Raw genomic sequence first — 19233 nt, 5'->3', positions numbered from 1 at the left:
CTGAAAAACACGTTTTGAAAACTGTGCTGTTCCTGCCCTATAAGTTACATGGTGGTGACCAAAGTTGCCAAAACGTGTTTATTTCTGCTGAAAAACATGTTTTGACAATTTCTGATCACTGGGGTTAAGGGCTGACTCAGTGTGCTCTTCTGAGCCAGGCAGTTACACTGCGATTCTAAGGGCTGAGAAAACGCGTTTATTTCGGGCTGAAAAACACGTTTTGAAAACTGTGCTGTTCCTGCCCTATAAGTTACATGGTGGTGACCAAAGTTGCCAAAACGTGTTTATTTCTGCTGAAAAACATGTTTTGACAATTTCTGATCACTGGGGTTAAGGGCTGACTCAGTGTGCTCTTCTGAGCCAGGCAGTTACACTGCGATTCTAAGGGCTGAGAAAACGCGTTTATTTCGGGCTGAAAAATACGTTTTGAAAACTGTGCTGTTCCTGCCCTATAACTTACATGGTGGTGACCAAAGTTGCCAAAACGTGTTTATTTCTGCTGAAAAACACGTTTTGACAATTTCTGATCACTGGGGTTAAGTTCTGACTCAGTGGGCTCTTCTGAACCAGTCAGTTACGTGCGATTCCAAGGGCTGAGAAAACGCGTTTATTTCGGGCTGAAAAACACGTTTTGAAAACTGTGCTGTTCCTGCCCTATAAGTTACATGGTGGTGACCAAAGTTGCCAAAACGTGTTTATTTCTGCTGAAAAACATGTTTTGACAATTTCTGATCACTGGGGTTAAGGGCTGACTCAGTGTGCTCTTCTGAGCCAGGCAGTTACACTGCGATTCAAAGGGCTGAGAAAACGCGTTTATTTCGGGCTGAAAAACACGTTTTGAAAACTGTGCTGTTCCTGCCCTATAACTTACATGGTGGTGACCAAAGTTGCCAAAACGTGTTTATTTCTGCTGAAAAACACGTTTTGACAATTTCTGATCACTGGGGTTAAGGTCTGACTCAGTGGGCTCTTCTGAACCAGTCAGTTACAGTGCGATTCCAAGGGCTGAGAAAACGCGTTTATTTCGGGCTGAAAAACACGTTTTGAAAACTGTGCTGTTCCTGCCCTATAAGTTACATGGTGGTGACCAAAGTTGCCAAAACGTGTTTATTTCTGCTGAAAAACATGTTTTTACAATTTCTGATCACTGGGGTTAAGGGCTGACTCAGTGTGCTCTTCTGAGCCAGGCAGTTACACTGCGATTCTAAGGGCTGAGAAAACGCGTTTATTTCGGGCTGAAAAACACGTTTTGAAAACTGTGCTGTTCCTGCCCTATAAGTTACATGGTGGTGACCAAAGTTGCCAAAACGTGTTTATTTCTGCTGAAAAACATGTTTTGACAATTTCTGATCACTGGGGTTAAGGGCTGACTCAGTGGGCTCTTCTGAGCCAGGCAGTTACACTGCGATTCCAAGGGCTGTGAAAACGCGTTTATTTCGGGCTGAAAAACACGTTTTGAAAACTGTGCTGTTCCTGCCCTATAACTTACATGGTGGTGACCAAAGTTGCCAAAACGTGTTTATTTCTGCTGAAAAACATGTTTTGACAATTTCTGATCACTGGGGTTAAGGGCTGACTCAGTGTGCTCTTCTGAGCCAGGCAGTTACTCTGCAATTCTAAGGGCTGAGAAAACGTGTTTATTACGGGCTGAAAAACACGTTTTGAAAACTGTGCTGTTCCTGCCCTATAAGTTACATGGTGGTGACCAAAGTTGCCAAAACGTGTTTATTTCTGCTGAAAAACATGTTTTGACAATTTCTGATCACTGGGGTTAAGGGCTGACTCAGTGTGCTCTTCTGAGCCAGGCAGTTACACTGCGATTCTAAGGGCTGAGAAAACGCGTTTATTTCGGGCTGAAAAACACGTTATGAAAACTGTGCTGTTCCTGCCCTATAAGTTACATGGTGGTGACCAAAGTTGCCAAAACGTGTTTATTTCTGCTGAAAAACATGTTTTGACAATTTCTGATCACTGGGGTTAAGGGCTGACTCAGTGGGCTCTTCTGAGCCAGGCAGTTACACTGCGATTCCAAGGGCTGAGAAAACGCGTTTATTTCGGGCTGAAAAACACGTTTTGAAAACTGTGCTGTTCCTGCCCTATAACTTACATGGTGGTGACCAAAGTTGCCAAAACGTGTTTATTTCTGCTGAAAAACACGTTTTGACAATTTCTGATCACTGGGGTTAAGGTCTGACTCAGTGGGCTCTTCTGAACCAGTCAGTTACAGTGCGATTCCAAGGGCTGAGAAAACGCGTTTATTTCGGGCTGAAAAACACGTTTTGAAAACTGTGCTGTTCCTGCCCTATAGGTTACATGGTGGTGACCAAAGTTGCCAAAACGTGTTTATTTCTGCTGAAAAACATGTTTTGACAATTTCTGATCACTGGGGTTAAGGTCTGACTCAGTGGGCTCTTCTGAACCAGTCAGTTACAGTGCGATTCCAAGGGCTGAGAAAACGCGTTTATTTCGGGCTGAAAAACACGTTTTGAAAACTGTGCTGTTCCTGCCCTATAAGTTACATGGTGGTGACCAAAGTTGCCAAAACGTGTTTATTTCTGCTGAAAAACATGTTTTTACAATTTCTGATCACTGGGGTTAAGGGCTGACTCAGTGTGCTCTTCTGAGCCAGGCAGTTACACTGCGATTCTAAGGGCTGAGAAAACGCGTTTATTTCGGGCTGAAAAACACGTTTTGAAAACTGTGCTGTTCCTGCCCTATAAGTTACATGGTGGTGACCAAAGTTGCCAAAACGTGTTTATTTCTGCTGAAAAACATGTTTTGACAATTTCTGATCACTGGGGTTAAGGGCTGACTCAGTGGGCTCTTCTGAGCCAGTCAGTTACAGTGCGATTCCAAGGGCTGAGAAAACGTGTTTATTTCGGGCTGAAAAACACGTTTTGAAAACTGTGCTGTTCCTGCCCTATAAGTTACATGGTGGTGACCAAAGTTGCCAAAACGTGTTTATTTCTGCTGAAAAACATGTTTTGACAATTTCTGATCACTGGGGTTAAGGGCTGACTCAGTATGCTCTTCTGAGCCAGGCAGTTACACTGCGATTCTAAGGGCTGAGAAAACGCGTTTATTTCGGGCTGAAAAACACGTTTTGAAAACTGTGCTGTTCCTGCCCTATAAGTTACATGGTGGTGACCAAAGTTGCCAAAACGTGTTTATTTCTGCTGAAAAACATGTTTTGACAATTTCTGATCACTGGGGTTAAGGGCTGACTCAGTGGGCTCTTCTGAGCCAGGCAGTTACACTGCGATTCCAAGGGCTGAGAAAACGCGTTTATTTCGGGCTGGAAAACACGTTTTGAAAACTGTGCTGTTCCTGCCCTATAACTTACATGGTGGTGACCAAAGTTGCCAAAACGTGTTTATTTCTGCTGAAAAACATGTTTTGACAATTTCTGATCACTGGGGTTAAGGGCTGACTCAGTGTGCTCTTCTGAGCCAGGCAGTTACACTGCGATTCTAAGGGCTGAGAAAACGCGTTTATTTCGGGATGAAAAACACGTTTTGAAAACTGTGCTGTTCCTGCCCTATAAGTTACATGGTGGTGACCAAAGTTGCCAAAACGTGTTTATTTCTGCTGAAAAACATGTTTTGACAATTTCTGATCACTGGGGTTAAGGTCTGACTCAGTGGGCTCTTCTGAGCCAGTCAGTTACAGTGCGATTCGAAGGGCTGAGAAAACGCGTTTATTTCGGGCTGAAAAACACGTTTTGAAAACTGTGCTGTTCCTGCCCTATAAGTTACATGGTGGTGACCAAAGTTGCCAAAACGTGTTTATTTCTGCTGAAAAACACGTTTTGACAATTTCTGATCACTGGGGTTAAGGGCTGACTCAGTGGGCTCTTCTGAACCAGTCAGTTAAAGTGCGATTCCAAGGGCTGAGAAAACGCGTTTATTTCGGGCTGAAAAACACGTTTTGAAAACTGTGCTGTTCCTGCCCTATAAGTTACATGGTGGTGACCAAAGTTGCCAAAACGTGTTTATTTCTGCTGAAAAACATGTTTTGACAATTTCTGATCACTGGGGTTAAGGGCTGACTCAGTGGGCTCTTCTGAGCCAGGCAGTTACACTGCGATTCCAAGGGCTGTGAAAACGCGTTTATTTCGGGCTGAAAAACACGTTTTGAAAACTGTGCTGTTCCTGCCCTATAACTTACATGGTGGTGACCAAAGTTGCCAAAACGTGTTTATTTCTGCTGAAAAACATGTTTTGACAATTTCTGATCACTGGGGTTAAGGGCTGACTCAGTGTGCTCTTCTGAGCCAGGCAGTTACTCTGCAATTCTAAGGGCTGAGAAAACGTGTTTATTTCGGGCTGAAAAACACGTTTTGAAAACTGTGCTGTTCCTGCCCTATAAGTTACATGGTGGTGACCAAAGTTGCCAAAACGTGTTTATTTCTGCTGAAAAACATGTTTTGACAATTTCTGATCACTGGGGTTAAGGGCTGACTCAGTGTGCTCTTCTGAGCCAGGCAGTTACACTGCGATTCTAAGGGCTGAGAAAACGCGTTTATTTCGGGCTGAAAAACACGTTTTGAAAACTGTGCTGTTCCTGCCCTATAAGTTACATGGTGGTGACCAAAGTTGCCAAAACGTGTTTATTTCTGCTGAAAAACATGTTTTGACAATTTCTGATCACTGGGGTTAAGGGCTGACTCAGTGGGCTCTTCTGAACCAGTCAGTTACAGTGCGATTCCAAGGGCTGAGAAAACGCGTTTATTTCGGGCTGAAAAACACGTTTTGAAAACTGTGCTGTTCCTGCCCTATAAGTTACATGGTGGTGACCAAAGTTGCCAAAACGTGTTTATTTCTGCTGAAAAACATGTTTTTACAATTTCTGATCACTGGGGTTAAGGGCTGACTCAGTGTGCTCTTCTGAGCCAGGCAGTTACACTGCGATTCTAAGGGCTGAGAAAACGCGTTTATTTCGGGCTGAAAAATACGTTTTGAAAACTGTGCTGTTCCTGCCCTATAACTTACATGGTGGTGACCAAAGTTGCCAAAACGTGTTTATTTCTGCTGAAAAACACGTTTTGACAATTTCTGATCACTGGGGTTAAGTTCTGACTCAGTGGGCTCTTCTGAACCAGTCAGTTACGTGCGATTCCAAGGGCTGAGAAAACGCGTTTATTTCGGGCTGAAAAACACGTTTAGAAAACTGTGCTGTTCCTGCCCTATAAGTTACATGGTGGTGACCAAAGTTGCCAAAACGTGTTTATTTCTGCTGAAAAACATGTTTTGACAATTTCTGATCACTGGGGTTAAGGGCTGACTCAGTGTGCTCTTCTGAGCCAGGCAGTTACACTGCGATTCCAAGGGCTGAGAAAACGCGTTTATTTCGGGCTGAAAAACACGTTTTGAAAACTGTGCTGTTCCTGCCTTATAACTTACATGGTGGTGACCAAAGTTGCCAAAACGTGTTTATTTCTGCTGAAAAACACGTTTTGACAATTTCTGATCACTGGGGTTAAGGTCTGACTCAGTGGGCTCTTCTGAACCAGTCAGTTACAGTGCGATTCCAAGGGCTGAGAAAACGCGTTTATTTCGGGCTGAAAAACACGTTTTGAAAACTGTGCTGTTCCTGCCCTATAAGTTACATGGTGGTGACCAAAGTTGCCAAAACGTGTTTATTTCTGCTGAAAAACATGTTTTTACAATTTCTGATCACTGGGGTTAAGGGCTGACTCAGTGTGCTCTTCTGAGCCAGGCAGTTACACTGCGATTCTAAGGGCTGAGAAAACGCGTTTATTTCGGGCTGAAAAACACGTTTTGAAAACTGTGCTGTTCCTGCCCTATAAGTTACATGGTGGTGACCAAAGTTGCCAAAACGTGTTTATTTCTGCTGAAAAACATGTTTTGACAATTTCTGATCACTGGGGTTAAGGGCTGACTCAGTGGGCTCTTCTGAGCCAGGCAGTTACACTGCGATTCCAAGGGCTGTGAAAACGCGTTTATTTCGGGCTGAAAAACACGTTTTGAAAACTCTGCTGTTCCTGCCCTATAACTTACATGGTGGTGACCAAAGTTGCCAAAACGTGTTTATTTCTGCTGAAAAACATGTTTTGACAATTTCTGATCACTGGGGTTAAGGGCTGACTCAGTGTGCTCTTCTGAGCCAGGCAGTTACTCTGCAATTCTAAGGGCTGAGAAAACGTGTTTATTTCGGGCTGAAAAACACGTTTTGAAAACTGTGCTGTTCCTGCCCTATAAGTTACATGGTGGTGACCAAAGTTGCCAAAACGTGTTTATTTCTGCTGAAAAACATGTTTTGACAATTTCTGATCACTGGGGTTAAGGGCTGACTCAGTGTGCTCTTCTGAGCCAGGCAGTTACACTGCGATTCTAAGGGCTGAGAAAACGCGTTTATTTCGGGCTGAAAAACACGTTTTGAAAACTGTGCTGTTCCTGACCTGTAAGTTACATGGTGGTGACCAAAGTTGCCAAAACGTGTTTATTTCTGCTGAAAAACATGTTTTGACAATTTCTGATCACTGGGGTTAAGGGCTGACTCAGTGGGCTCTTCTGAGCCAGGCAGTTACACTGCGATTCCAAGGGCTGAGAAAACGCGTTTATTTCGGGCTGAAAAACACGTTTTGAAAACTGTGCTGTTCCTGCCCTATAACTTACATGGTGGTGACCAAAGTTGCCAAAACGTGTTTATTTCTGCTGAAAAACACGTTTTGACAATTTCTGATCACTGGGGTTAAGGGCTGACTCAGTGTGCTCTTCTGAGCCAGGCAGTTACTCTGCAATTCTAAGGGCTGAGAAAACGTGTTTATTTCGGGCTGAAAAACACGTTTTGAAAACTGTGCTGTTCCTGCCCTATAAGTTACATGGTGGTGACCAAAGTTGCCAAAACGTGTTTATTTCTGCTGAAAAACATGTTTTGACAATTTCTGATCACTGGGGTTAAGGGCTGACTCAGTGTGCTCTTCTGAGCCAGGCAGTTACACTGCGATTCCAAGGGCTGAGAAAACGCGTTTATTTCGGGCTGAAAAACACGTTTTGAAAACTGTGCTGTTCCTGCCCTATAAGTTACATGGTGGTGACCAAAGTTGCCAAAACGTGTTTATTTCTGCTGAAAAACACGTTTTGACAATTTCTGATCACTGGGGTTAAGGTCTGACTCAGTGGGCTCTTCTGAACCAGTCAGTTACAGTGCGATTCCAAGGGCTGAGAAAACGCGTTTATTTCGTGCTGAAAAACACGTTTTGAAAACTGTGCTGTTCCTGCCCTATAACTTACATGGTGGTGACCAAAGTTGCCAAAACGTGTTTATTTCTGCTGAAAAACATGTTTTGACAATTACTGATCACTGGGGTTAAGGGCTGACTCAGTGTGCTCTTCTGAGCCAGGCAGTTACTCTGCAATTCTAAGGGCTGAGAAAACGTGTTTATTTCGGGCTGAAAAACACGTTTTGAAAACTGTGCTGTTCCTGCCCTATAAGTTACATGGTGGTGACCAAAGTTGCCAAAACGTGTTTATTTCTGCTGAAAAACATGTTTTGACAATTTCTGATCACTGGGGTTAAGGGCTGACTCAGTGTGCTCTTCTGAGCCAGGCAGTTACACTGCGATTCTAAGGGCTGAGAAAACGCGTTTATTTCGGGCTGAAAAACACGTTTTGAAAACTGTGCTGTTCCTGCCCTATAAGTTACATGGTGGTGACCAAAGTTGCCAAAACGTGTTTATTTCTGTGAAAAACATGTTTTGACAATTTCTGATCACTGGGGTTAAGGGCTGACTCAGTGGGCTCTTCTGAGCCAGGCAGTTACACTGCGATTCCAAGGGCTGAGAAAACGCGTTTATTTCGGGCTGAAAAACACGTTTTGAAAACTGTGCTGTTCCTGCCCTATAACTTACATGGTGGTGACCAAAGTTGCCAAAACGTGTTTATTTCTGCTGAAAAACATGTTTTGACAATTTCTAATCACTGGGGTTAAGGGCTGACTCAGTGTGCTCTTCTGAGCCAGGCAGTTACACTGCGATTCTAAGGGCTGAGAAAACGCGTTTATTTCGGGCTGAAAAATACGTTTTGAAAACTGTGCTGTTCCTGCCCTATAACTTACATGGTGGTGACCAAAGTTGCCAAAACGTGTTTATTTCTGCTGAAAAACACGTTTTGACAATTTCTGATCACTGGGGTTAAGTTCTGACTCAGTGGGCTCTTCTGAACCAGTCAGTTACGTGCGATTCCAAGGGCTGAGAAAACGCGTTTATTTCGGGCTGAAAAACACGTTTTGAAAACTGTGCTGTTCCTGCCCTATAAGTTACATGGTGGTGACCAAAGTTGCCAAAACGTGTTTATTTCTGCTGAAAAACATGTTTTGACAATTTCTGATCACTGGGGTTAAGGGCTGACTCAGTGTGCTCTTCTGAGCCAGGCAGTTACTCTGCAATTCTAAGGGCTGAGAAAACGTGTTTATTTCGGGCTGAAAAACACGTTTTGAAAACTGTGCTGTTCCTGCCCTATAAGTTACATGGTGGTGACCAAAGTTGCCAAAACGTGTTTATTTCTGCTGAAAAACATGTTTTGACAATTTCTGATCACTGGGGTTAAGGGCTGACTCAGTGTGCTCTTCTGAGCCAGGCAGTTACACTGCGATTCTAAGGGCTGAGAAAACGCGTTTATTTCGGGCTGAAAAACACGTTTTGAAAACTGTGCTGTTCCTGCCCTATAAGTTACATGGTGGTGACCAAAGTTGCCAAAACGTGTTTATTTCTGCTGCAAAACATGTTTTGACAATTTCTGATCACTGGGGTTAAGGGCTGACTCAGTGTGCTCTTCTGAGCCAGGCAGTTACACTGCGATTCCAAGGGCTGAGAAAACGCGTTTATTTCGGGCTGAAAAACACGTTTTGAAAACTGTGCTGTTCCTGCCCTATAACTTACATGGTGGTGACCAAAGTTGCCAAAACGTGTTTATTTCTGCTGAAAAACACGTTTTGACAATTTCTGATCACTGGGGTTAAGGTCTGACTCAGTGGGCTCTTCTGAACCAGTCAGTTACAGTGCGATTCCAAGGGCTGAGAAAACGCGTTTATTTCGGGCTGAAAAACACGTTTTGAAAACTGTGCTGTTCCTGCCCTATAGGTTACATGGTGGTGACCAAAGTTGCCAAAACGTGTTTATTTCTGCTGAAAAACATGTTTTGACAATTTCTGATCACTGGGGTTAAGGGCTGACTCAGTGTGCTCTTCTGAGCCAGGCAGTTACTCTGCAATTCTAAGGGCTGAGAAAACGTGTTTATTTCGGGCTGAAAAACACGTTTTGAAAACTGTGCTGTTCCTGCCCTATAAGTTACATGGTGGTGACCAAAGTTGCCAAAACGTGTTTATTTCTGCTGAAAAACATGTTTTTACATTTTCTGATCACTGGGGTTAAGGGCTGACTCAGTGTGCTCTTCTGAGCCAGGCAGTTACACTGCGATTCTAAGGGCTGAGAAAACGCATTTATTTCGGGCTGAAAAACACGTTTTGAAAACTGTGCTGTTCCTGCCCTATAAGTTACATGGTGGTGACCAAAGTTGCCAAAACGTGTTTATTTCTGCTGCAAAACATGTTTTGACAATTTCTGATCACTGGGGTTAAGGGCTGACTCAGTGTGCTCTTCTGAGCCAGGCAGTTACACTGCGATTCCAAGGGCTGAGAAAACGCGTTTATTTCGGGCTGAAAAACACGTTTTGAAAACTGTGCTGTTCCTGCCCTATAACTTACATGGTGGTGACCAAAGTTGCCAAAACGTGTTTATTTCTGCTGAAAAACACGTTTTGACAATTTCTGATCACTGGGGTTAAGGTCTGACTCAGTGGGCTCTTCTGAACCAGTCAGTTACAGTGCGATTCCAAGGGCTGAGAAAACGCGTTTATTTCGGGCTGAAAAACACGTTTTGAAAACTGTGCTGTTCCTGCCCTATAGGTTACATGGTGGTGACCAAAGTTGCCAAAACGTGTTTATTTCTGCTGAAAAACATGTTTTGACAATTTCTGATCACTGGGGTTAAGGGCTGACTCAGTGTGCTCTTCTGAGCCAGGCAGTTACTCTGCAATTCTAAGGGCTGAGAAAACGTGTTTATTTCGGGCTGAAAAACACGTTTTGAAAACTGTGCTGTTCCTGCCCTATAAGTTACATGGTGGTGACCAAAGTTGCCAAAACGTGTTTATTTCTGCTGAAAAACATGTTTTTACATTTTCTGATCACTGGGGTTAAGGGCTGACTCAGTGTGCTCTTCTGAGCCAGGCAGTTACACTGCGATTCTAAGGGCTGAGAAAACGCATTTATTTCGGGCTGAAAAACACGTTTTGAAAACTGTGCTGTTCCTGCCCTATAAGTTACATGGTGGTGACCAAAGTTGCCAAAACGTGTTTATTTCTGCTGAAAAACATGTTTTGACAATTTCTGATCACTGGGGTTAAGGGCTGACTCAGTGGGCTCTTCTGAGCCAGGCAGTTACACTGCGATTCCAAGGGCTGTGAAAACGCGTTTATTTCGGGCTGAAAAACACGTTTTGAAAACTGTGCTGTTCCTGCCCTATAACTTACATGGTGGTGACCAAAGTTGCCAAAACGTGTTTATTTCTGCTGAAAAACATGTTTTGACAATTTCTGATCACTGGGGTTAAGGGCTGACTCAGTGTGCTCTTCTGAGCCAGGCAGTTACTCTGCAATTCTAAGGGCTGAGAAAACGTGTTTATTTCGGGCTGAAAAACACGTTTTGAAAACTGTGCTGTTCCTGCCCTATAAGTTACATGGTGGTGACCAAAGTTGCCAAAACGTGTTTATTTCTGCTGAAAAACATGTTTTGACAATTTCTGATCACTGGGGTTAAGGGCTGACTCAGTGGGCTCTTCTGAGCCAGGCAGTTACACTGCGATTCCAAGGGCTGTGAAAACGCGTTTATTTCGGGCTGAAAAACACGTTTTGAAAACTGTGCTGTTCCTGCCCTATAACTTACATGGTGGTGACCAAAGTTGCCAAAACGTGTTTATTTCTGCTGAAAAACATGTTTTGACAATTTCTGATCACTGGGGTTAAGGGCTGACTCAGTGTGCTCTTCTGAGCCAGGCAGTTACTCTGCAATTCTAAGGGCTGAGAAAACGTGTTTATTTCGGGCTGAAAAACACGTTTTGAAAACTGTGCTGTTCCTGCCCTATAAGTTACATGGTGGTGACCAAAGTTGCCAAAACGTGTTTATTTCTGCTGAAAAACATGTTTTGACAATTTCTGATCACTGGGGTTAAGGGCTGACTCAGTGTGCTCTTCTGAGCCAGGCAGTTACACTGCGATTCTAAGGGCTGAGAAAACGCGTTTATTTCGGGCTGAAAAACACGTTTTGAAAACTGTGCTGTTCCTGCCCTATAAGTTACATGGTGGTGACCAAAGTTGCCAAAACGTGTTTATTTCTGCTGAAAAACATGTTTTGACAATTTCTGATCACTGGGGTTAAGGGCTGACTCAGTGGGCTCTTCTGAACCAGTCAGTTACAGTGCGATTCCAAGGGCTGAGAAAACGCGTTTATTTCGGGCTGAAAAACACGTTTTGAAAACTGTGCTGTTCCTGCCCTATAAGTTACATGGTGGTGACCAAAGTTGCCAAAACGTGTTTATTTCTGCTGAAAAACATGTTTTTACAATTTCTGATCACTGGGGTTAAGGGCTGACTCAGTGTGCTCTTCTGAGCCAGGCAGTTACACTGCGATTCTAAGGGCTGAGAAAACGCGTTTATTTCGGGCTGAAAAATACGTTTTGAAAACTGTGCTGTTCCTGCCCTATAACTTACATGGTGGTGACCAAAGTTGCCAAAACGTGTTTATTTCTGCTGAAAAACACGTTTTGACAATTTCTGATCACTGGGGTTAAGTTCTGACTCAGTGGGCTCTTCTGAACCAGTCAGTTACGTGCGATTCCAAGGGCTGAGAAAACGCGTTTATTTCGGGCTGAAAAAAACGTTTAGAAAACTGTGCTGTTCCTGCCCTATAAGTTACATGGTGGTGACCAAAGTTGCCAAAACGTGTTTATTTCTGCTGAAAAACATGTTTTGACAATTTCTGATCACTGGGGTTAAGGGCTGACTCAGTGTGCTCTTCTGAGCCAGGCAGTTACACTGCGATTCCAAGGGCTGAGAAAACGCGTTTATTTCGGGCTGAAAAACACGTTTTGAAAACTGTGCTGTTCCTGCCTTATAACTTACATGGTGGTGACCAAAGTTGCCAAAACGTGTTTATTTCTGCTGAAAAACACGTTTTGACAATTTCTGATCACTGGGGTTAAGGTCTGACTCAGTGGGCTCTTCTGAACCAGTCAGTTACAGTGCGATTCCAAGGGCTGAGAAAACGCGTTTATTTCGGGCTGAAAAACACGTTTTGAAAACTGTGCTGTTCCTGCCCTATAAGTTACATGGTGGTGACCAAAGTTGCCAAAACGTGTTTATTTCTGCTGAAAAACATGTTTTTACAATTTCTGATCACTGGGGTTAAGGGCTGACTCAGTGTGCTCTTCTGAGCCAGGCAGTTACACTGCGATTCTAAGGGCTGAGAAAACGCGTTTATTTCGGGCTGAAAAACACGTTTTGAAAACTGTGCTGTTCCTGCCCTATAAGTTACATGGTGGTGACCAAAGTTGCCAAAACGTGTTTATTTCTGCTGAAAAACATGTTTTGACAATTTCTGATCACTGGGGTTAAGGGCTGACTCAGTGGGCTCTTCTGAGCCAGGCAGTTACACTGCGATTCCAAGGGCTGTGAAAACGCGTTTATTTCGGGCTGAAAAACACGTTTTGAAAACTGTGCTGTTCCTGCCCTATAACTTACATGGTGGTGACCAAAGTTGCCAAAACGTGTTTATTTCTGCTGAAAAACATGTTTTGACAATTTCTGATCACTGGGGTTAAGGGCTGACTCAGTGTGCTCTTCTGAGCCAGGCAGTTACTCTGCAATTCTAAGGGCTGAGAAAACGTGTTTATTTCGGGCTGAAAAACACGTTTTGAAAACTGTGCTGTTCCTGCCCTATAAGTTACATGGTGGTGACCAAAGTTGCCAAAACGTGTTTATTTCTGCTGAAAAACATGTTTTGACAATTTCTGATCACTGGGGTTAAGGGCTGACTCAGTGTGCTCTTCTGAGCCAGGCAGTTACACTGCGATTCTAAGGGCTGAGAAAACGCGTTTATTTCGGGCTGAAAAACACGTTTTGAAAACTGTGCTGTTCCTGCCCTGTAAGTTACATGGTGGTGACCAAAGTTGCCAAAACGTGTTTATTTCTGCTGAAAAACATGTTTTGACAATTTCTGATCACTGGGGTTAAGGGCTGACTCAGTGGGCTCTTCTGAGCCAGGCAGTTACACTGCGATTCCAAGGGCTGAGAAAACGCGTTTATTTCGGGCTGAAAAACACGTTTTGAAAACTGTGCTGTTCCTGCCCTATAACTTACATGGTGGTGACCAAAGTTGCCAAAACGTGTTTATTTCTGCTGAAAAACACGTTTTGACAATTTCTGATCACTGGGGTTAAGGGCTGACTCAGTGTGCTCTTCTGAGCCAGGCAGTTACTCTGCAATTCTAAGGGCTGAGAAAACGTGTTTATTTCGGGCTGAAAAACACGTTTTGAAAACTGTGCTGTTCCTGCCCTATAAGTTACATGGTGGTGACCAAAGTTGCCAAAACGTGTTTATTTCTGCTGAAAAACATGTTTTGACAATTTCTGATCACTGGGGTTAAGGGCTGACTCAGTGTGCTCTTCTGAGCCAGGCAGTTACACTGCGATTCCAAGGGCTGAGAAAACGCGTTTATTTCGGGCTGAAAAACACGTTTTGAAAACTGTGCTGTTCCTGCCCTATAAGTTACATGGTGGTGACCAAAGTTGCCAAAACGTGTTTATTTCTGCTGAAAAACACGTTTTGACAATTTCTGATCACTGGGGTTAAGGTCTGACTCAGTGGGCTCTTCTGAACCAGTCAGTTACAGTGCGATTCCAAGGGCTGAGAAAACGCGTTTATTTCGTGCTGAAAAACACGTTTTGAAAACTGTGCTGTTCCTGCCCTATAACTTACATGGTGGTGACCAAAGTTGCCAAAACGTGTTTATTTCTGCTGAAAAACATGTTTTGACAATTACTGATCACTGGGGTTAAGGGCTGACTCAGTGTGCTCTTCTGAGCCAGGCAGTTACACTGCGATTCCAAGGGCTGAGAAAACGCGTTTATTTCGGGCTGAAAAACACGTTTTGAAAACTGTGCTGTTCCTGCCCTATAACTTACATGGTGGTGACCAAAGTTGCCAAAACGTGTTTATTTCTGCTGAAAAACATGTTTTGACAATTTCTAATCACTGGGGTTAAGGGCTGACTCAGTGTGCTCTTCTGAGCCAGGCAGTTACACTGCGATTCTAAGGGCTGAGAAAACGCGTTTATTTCGGGCTGAAAAATACGTTTTGAAAACTGTGCTGTTCCTGCCCTATAACTTACATGGTGGTGACCAAAGTTGCCAAAACGTGTTTATTTCTGCTGAAAAACACGTTTTGACAATTTCTGATCACTGGGGTTAAGTTCTGACTCAGTGGGCTCTTCTGAACCAGTCAGTTACGTGCGATTCCAAGGGCTGAGAAAACGCGTTTATTTCGGGCTGAAAAACACGTTTTGAAAACTGTGCTGTTCCTGCCCTATAAGTTACATGGTGGTGACCAAAGTTGCCAAAACGTGTTTATTTCTGCTGAAAAACATGTTTTGACAATTTCTGATCACTGGGGTTAAGGGCTGACTCAGTGTGCTCTTCTGAGCCAGGCAGTTACTCTGCAATTCTAAGGGCTGAGAAAACGTGTTTATTTCGGGCTGAAAAACACGTTTTGAAAACTGTGCTGTTCCTGCCCTATAAGTTACATGGTGGTGACCAAAGTTGCCAAAACGTGTTTATTTCTGCTGAAAAACATGTTTTGACAATTTCTGATCACTGGGGTTAAGGGCTGACTCAGTGTGCTCTTCTGAGCCAGGCAGTTACACTGCGATTCTAAGGGCTGAGAAAACGCGTTTATTTCGGGCTGAAAAACACGTTTTGAAAACTGTGCTGTTCCTGCCCTATAAGTTACATGGTGGTGACCAAAGTTGCCAAAACGTGTTTATTTCTGCTGCAAAACATGTTTTGACAATTTCTGATCACTGGGGTTAAGGGCTGACTCAGTGTGCTCTTCTGAGCCAGGCAGTTACACTGCGATTCCAAGGGCTGAGAAAACGCGTTTATTTCGGGCTGAAAAACACGTTTTGAAAACTGTGCTGTTCCTGCCCTATAACTTACATGGTGGTGACCAAAGTTGCCAAAACGTGTTTATTTCTGCTGAAAAACACGTTTTGACAATTTCTGATCACTGGGGTTAAGGTCTGACTCAGTGGGCTCTTCTGAACCAGTCAGTTACAGTGCGATTCCAAGGGCTGAGAAAACGCGTTTATTTCGGGCTGAAAAACACGTTTTGAAAACTGTGCTGTTCCTGCCCTATAGGTTACATGGTGGTGACCAAAGTTGCCAAAACGTGTTTATTTCTGCTGAAAAACATGTTTTGACAATTTCTGATCACTGGGGTTAAGGGCTGACTCAGTGTGCTCTTCTGAGCCAGGCAGTTACTCTGCAATTCTAAGGGCTGAGAAAACGTGTTTATTTCGGGCTGAAAAACACGTTTTGAAAACTGTGCTGTTCCTGCCCTATAAGTTACATGGTGGTGACCAAAGTTGCCAAAACGTGTTTATTTCTGCTGAAAAACATGTTTTTACATTTTCTGATCACTGGGGTTAAGGGCTGACTCAGTGTGCTCTTCTGAGCCAGGCAGTTACACTGCGATTCTAAGGGCTGAGAAAACGCATTTATTTCGGGCTGAAAAACACGTTTTGAAAACTGTGCTGTTCCTGCCCTATAAGTTACATGGTGGTGACCAAAGTTGCCAAAACGTGTTTATTTCTGCTGAAAAACATGTTTTGACAATTTCTGATCACTGGGGTTAAGGGCTGACTCAGTGGGCTCTTCTGAGCCAGGCAGTTACACTGCGATTCCAAGGGCTGTGAAAACGCGTTTATTTCGGGCTGAAAAACACGTTTTGAAAACTGTGCTGTTCCTGCCCTATAACTTACATGGTGGTGACCAAAGTTGCCAAAACGTGTTTATTTCTGCTGAAAAACATGTTTTGACAATTTCTGATCACTGGGGTTAAGGGCTGACTCAGTGTGCTCTTCTGAGCCAGGCAGTTACTCTGCAATTCTAAGGGCTGAGAAAACGTGTTTATTTCGGGCTGAAAAACACGTTTTGAAAACTGTGCTGTTCCTGCCCTATAAGTTACATGGTGGTGACCAAAGTTGCCAAAACGTGTTTATTTCTGCTGAAAAACATGTTTTGACAATTTCTGATCACTGGGGTTAAGGGCTGACTCAGTGGGCTCTTCTGAGCCAGGCAGTTACACTGCGATTCCAAGGGCTGTGAAAACGCGTTTATTTCGGGCTGAAAAACACGTTTTGAAAACTGTGCTGTTCCTGCCCTATAACTTACATGGTGGTGACCAAAGTTGCCAAAACGTGTTTATTTCTGCTGAAAAACATGTTTTGACAATTTCTGATCACTGGGGTTAAGGGCTGACTCAGTGTGCTCTTCTGAGCCAGGCAGTTACTCTGCAATTCTAAGGGCTGAGAAAACGTGATTATTTCGGGCTGAAAAACACGTTTTGAAAACTGTGCTGTTCCTGCCCTATAAGTTACATGGTGGTGACCAAAGTTGCCAAAACGTGTTTATTTCTGCTGAAAAACATGTTTTGACAATTTCTGATCACTGGGGTTAAGGGCTGACTCAGTGTGCTCTTCTGAGCCAGGCAGTTACACTGCGATTCTAAGGGCTGAGAAAACGCGTTTATTTCGGGCTGAAAAACACGTTTTGAAAACTGTGCTGTTCCTGCCCTATAAGTTACATGGTGGTGACCAAAGTTGCCAAAACGTGTTTATTTCTGCTGAAAAACATGTTTTGACAATTTCTGATCACTGGGGTTAAGGGCTGACTCAGTGTGCTCTTCTGAGCCAGGCAGTTACACTGCGATTCTAAGGGCTGAGAAAACGCGTTTATTTCGGGCTGAAAAATACGTTTTGAAAACTGTGCTGTTCCTGCCCTATAACTTACATGGTGGTGACCAAAGTTGCCAAAACGTGTTTATTTCTGCTGAAAAACACGTTTTGACAATTTCTGATCACTGGGGTTAAGTTCTGACTCAGTGGGCTCTTCTGAACCAGTCAGTTACGTGCGATTCCAAGGGCTGAGAAAACGCGTTTATTTCGGGCTGAAAAACACGTTTTGAAAACTGTGCTGTTCCTGCCCTATAAGTTACATGGTGGTGACCAAAGTTGCCAAAACGTGTTTATTTCTGCTGAAAAACATGTTTTGACAATTTCTGATCACTGGGGTTAAGGGCTGACTCAGTGTGCTCTTCTGAGCCAGGCAGTTACACTGCGATTCCAAGGGCTGAGAAAACGCGTTTATTTCGGGCTGAAAAACACGTTTTGAAAACTGTGCTGTTCCTGCCCTATAACTTACATGGTGGTGACCAAAGTTGCCAAAACGTGTTTATTTCTGCTGAAAAACACGTTTTGACAATTTCTGATCACTGGGGTTAAGGTCTGACTCAGTGGGCTCTTCTGAACCAGTCAGTTACAGTGCGATTCCAAGGGCTGAGAAAACGCGTTTATTTCAGGCTGAAAAACACGTTTTGAAAACTGTGCTGTTCCTGCCCTATAAGTTACATGGTGGTGACCAAAGTTGCCAAAACGTGTTTATTTCTGCTGAAAAACATGTTTTTACATTTTCTGATCACTGGGGTTAAGGGCTGACTCAGTGTGCTCTTCTGAGCCAGGCAGTTACACTGCGATTCTAAGGGCTGAGAAAACGCGTTTATTTCGGGCTGAAAAACACGTTTTGAAAACTGTGCTGTTCCTGCCCTATAAGTTACATGGTGGTGACCAAAGTTGCCAAAACGTGTTTATTTCTGCTGAAAAACATGTTTTGACAATTTCTGATCACTGGGGTTAAGGGCTGACTCAGTGGGCTCTTCTGAGCCAGGCAGTTACACTGCGATTCCAAGGGCTGTGAAAACGCGTTTATTTCGTGCTGAAAAACACGTTTTGAAAACTGTGCTGTTCCTGCCCTATAACTTACATGGTGGTGACCAAAGTTGCCAAAACGTGTTTATTTCTGCTGAAAAACATGTTTTGACAATTTCTGATCACTGGGGTTAAGGGCTGACTCAGTGTGCTCTTCTGAGCCAGGCAGTTACTCTGCAATTCTAAGGGCTGAGAAAACGTGTTTATTTCGGGCTGAAAAACACGTTTTGAAAACTGTGCTGTTCCTGCCCTATAAGTTACATGGTGGTGACCAAAGTTGCCAAAACGTGTTTATTTCTGCTGAAAAACATGTTTTGACAATTTCTGATCACTGGGGTTAAGGGCTGACTCAGTGTGCTCTTCTGAGCCAGGCAGTTACACTGCGATTCTAAGGGCTGAGAAAACGCGTTTATTTCGGGCTGAAAAACACGTTTTGAAAACTGTGCTGTTCCTGCCCTATAAGTTACATGGTGGTGACCAAAGTTGCCAAAACGTGTTTATTTCTGCTGAAAAACATGTTTTGACAATTTCTGATCACTGGGGTTAAGGGCTGACTCAGTGTGCTCTTCTGAGCCAGGCAGTTACACTGCGATTCTAAGGGCTGAGAAAACGCGTTTATTTCGGGCTGAAAAATACGTTTTGAAAACTGTGCTGTTCCTGCCCTATAACTTACATGGTGGTGACCAAAGTTGCCAAAACGTGTTTATTTCTGCTGAAAAACACGTTTTGACAATTTCTGATCACTGGGGTTAAGTTCTGACTCAGTGGGCTCTTCTGAACCAGTCAGTTACGTGCGATTCCAAGGGCTGAGAAAACGCGTTTATTTCGGGCTGAAAAACACGTTTTGAAAACTGTGCTGTTCCTGCCCTATAGGTTACATGGTGGTGACCAAAGTTGCCAAAACGTGTTTATTTCTGCTGAAAAACATGTTTTGACAATTTCTGATCACTGGGGTTAAGGTCTGACTCAGTGGGCTCTTCTGAACCAGTCAGTTACAGTGCGATTCCAAGGGCTGAGAAAACGCGTTTATTTCGGGCTGAAAAACACGTTTTGAAAACTGTGCTGTTCCTGCCCTATAAGTTACATGGTGGTGACCAAAGTTGCCAAAACGTGTTTATT

The sequence above is a fragment of the Atractosteus spatula genome, chromosome 15 (genome assembly GCF_055471065.1).
Source record: "Atractosteus spatula isolate fAtrSpa1 chromosome 15, fAtrSpa1.hap1, whole genome shotgun sequence".
In the NCBI taxonomy this organism is placed as follows: Eukaryota; Metazoa; Chordata; class Actinopteri; order Semionotiformes; family Lepisosteidae; genus Atractosteus; species Atractosteus spatula.
This window is presented reverse-complemented; position numbering follows the sequence as displayed.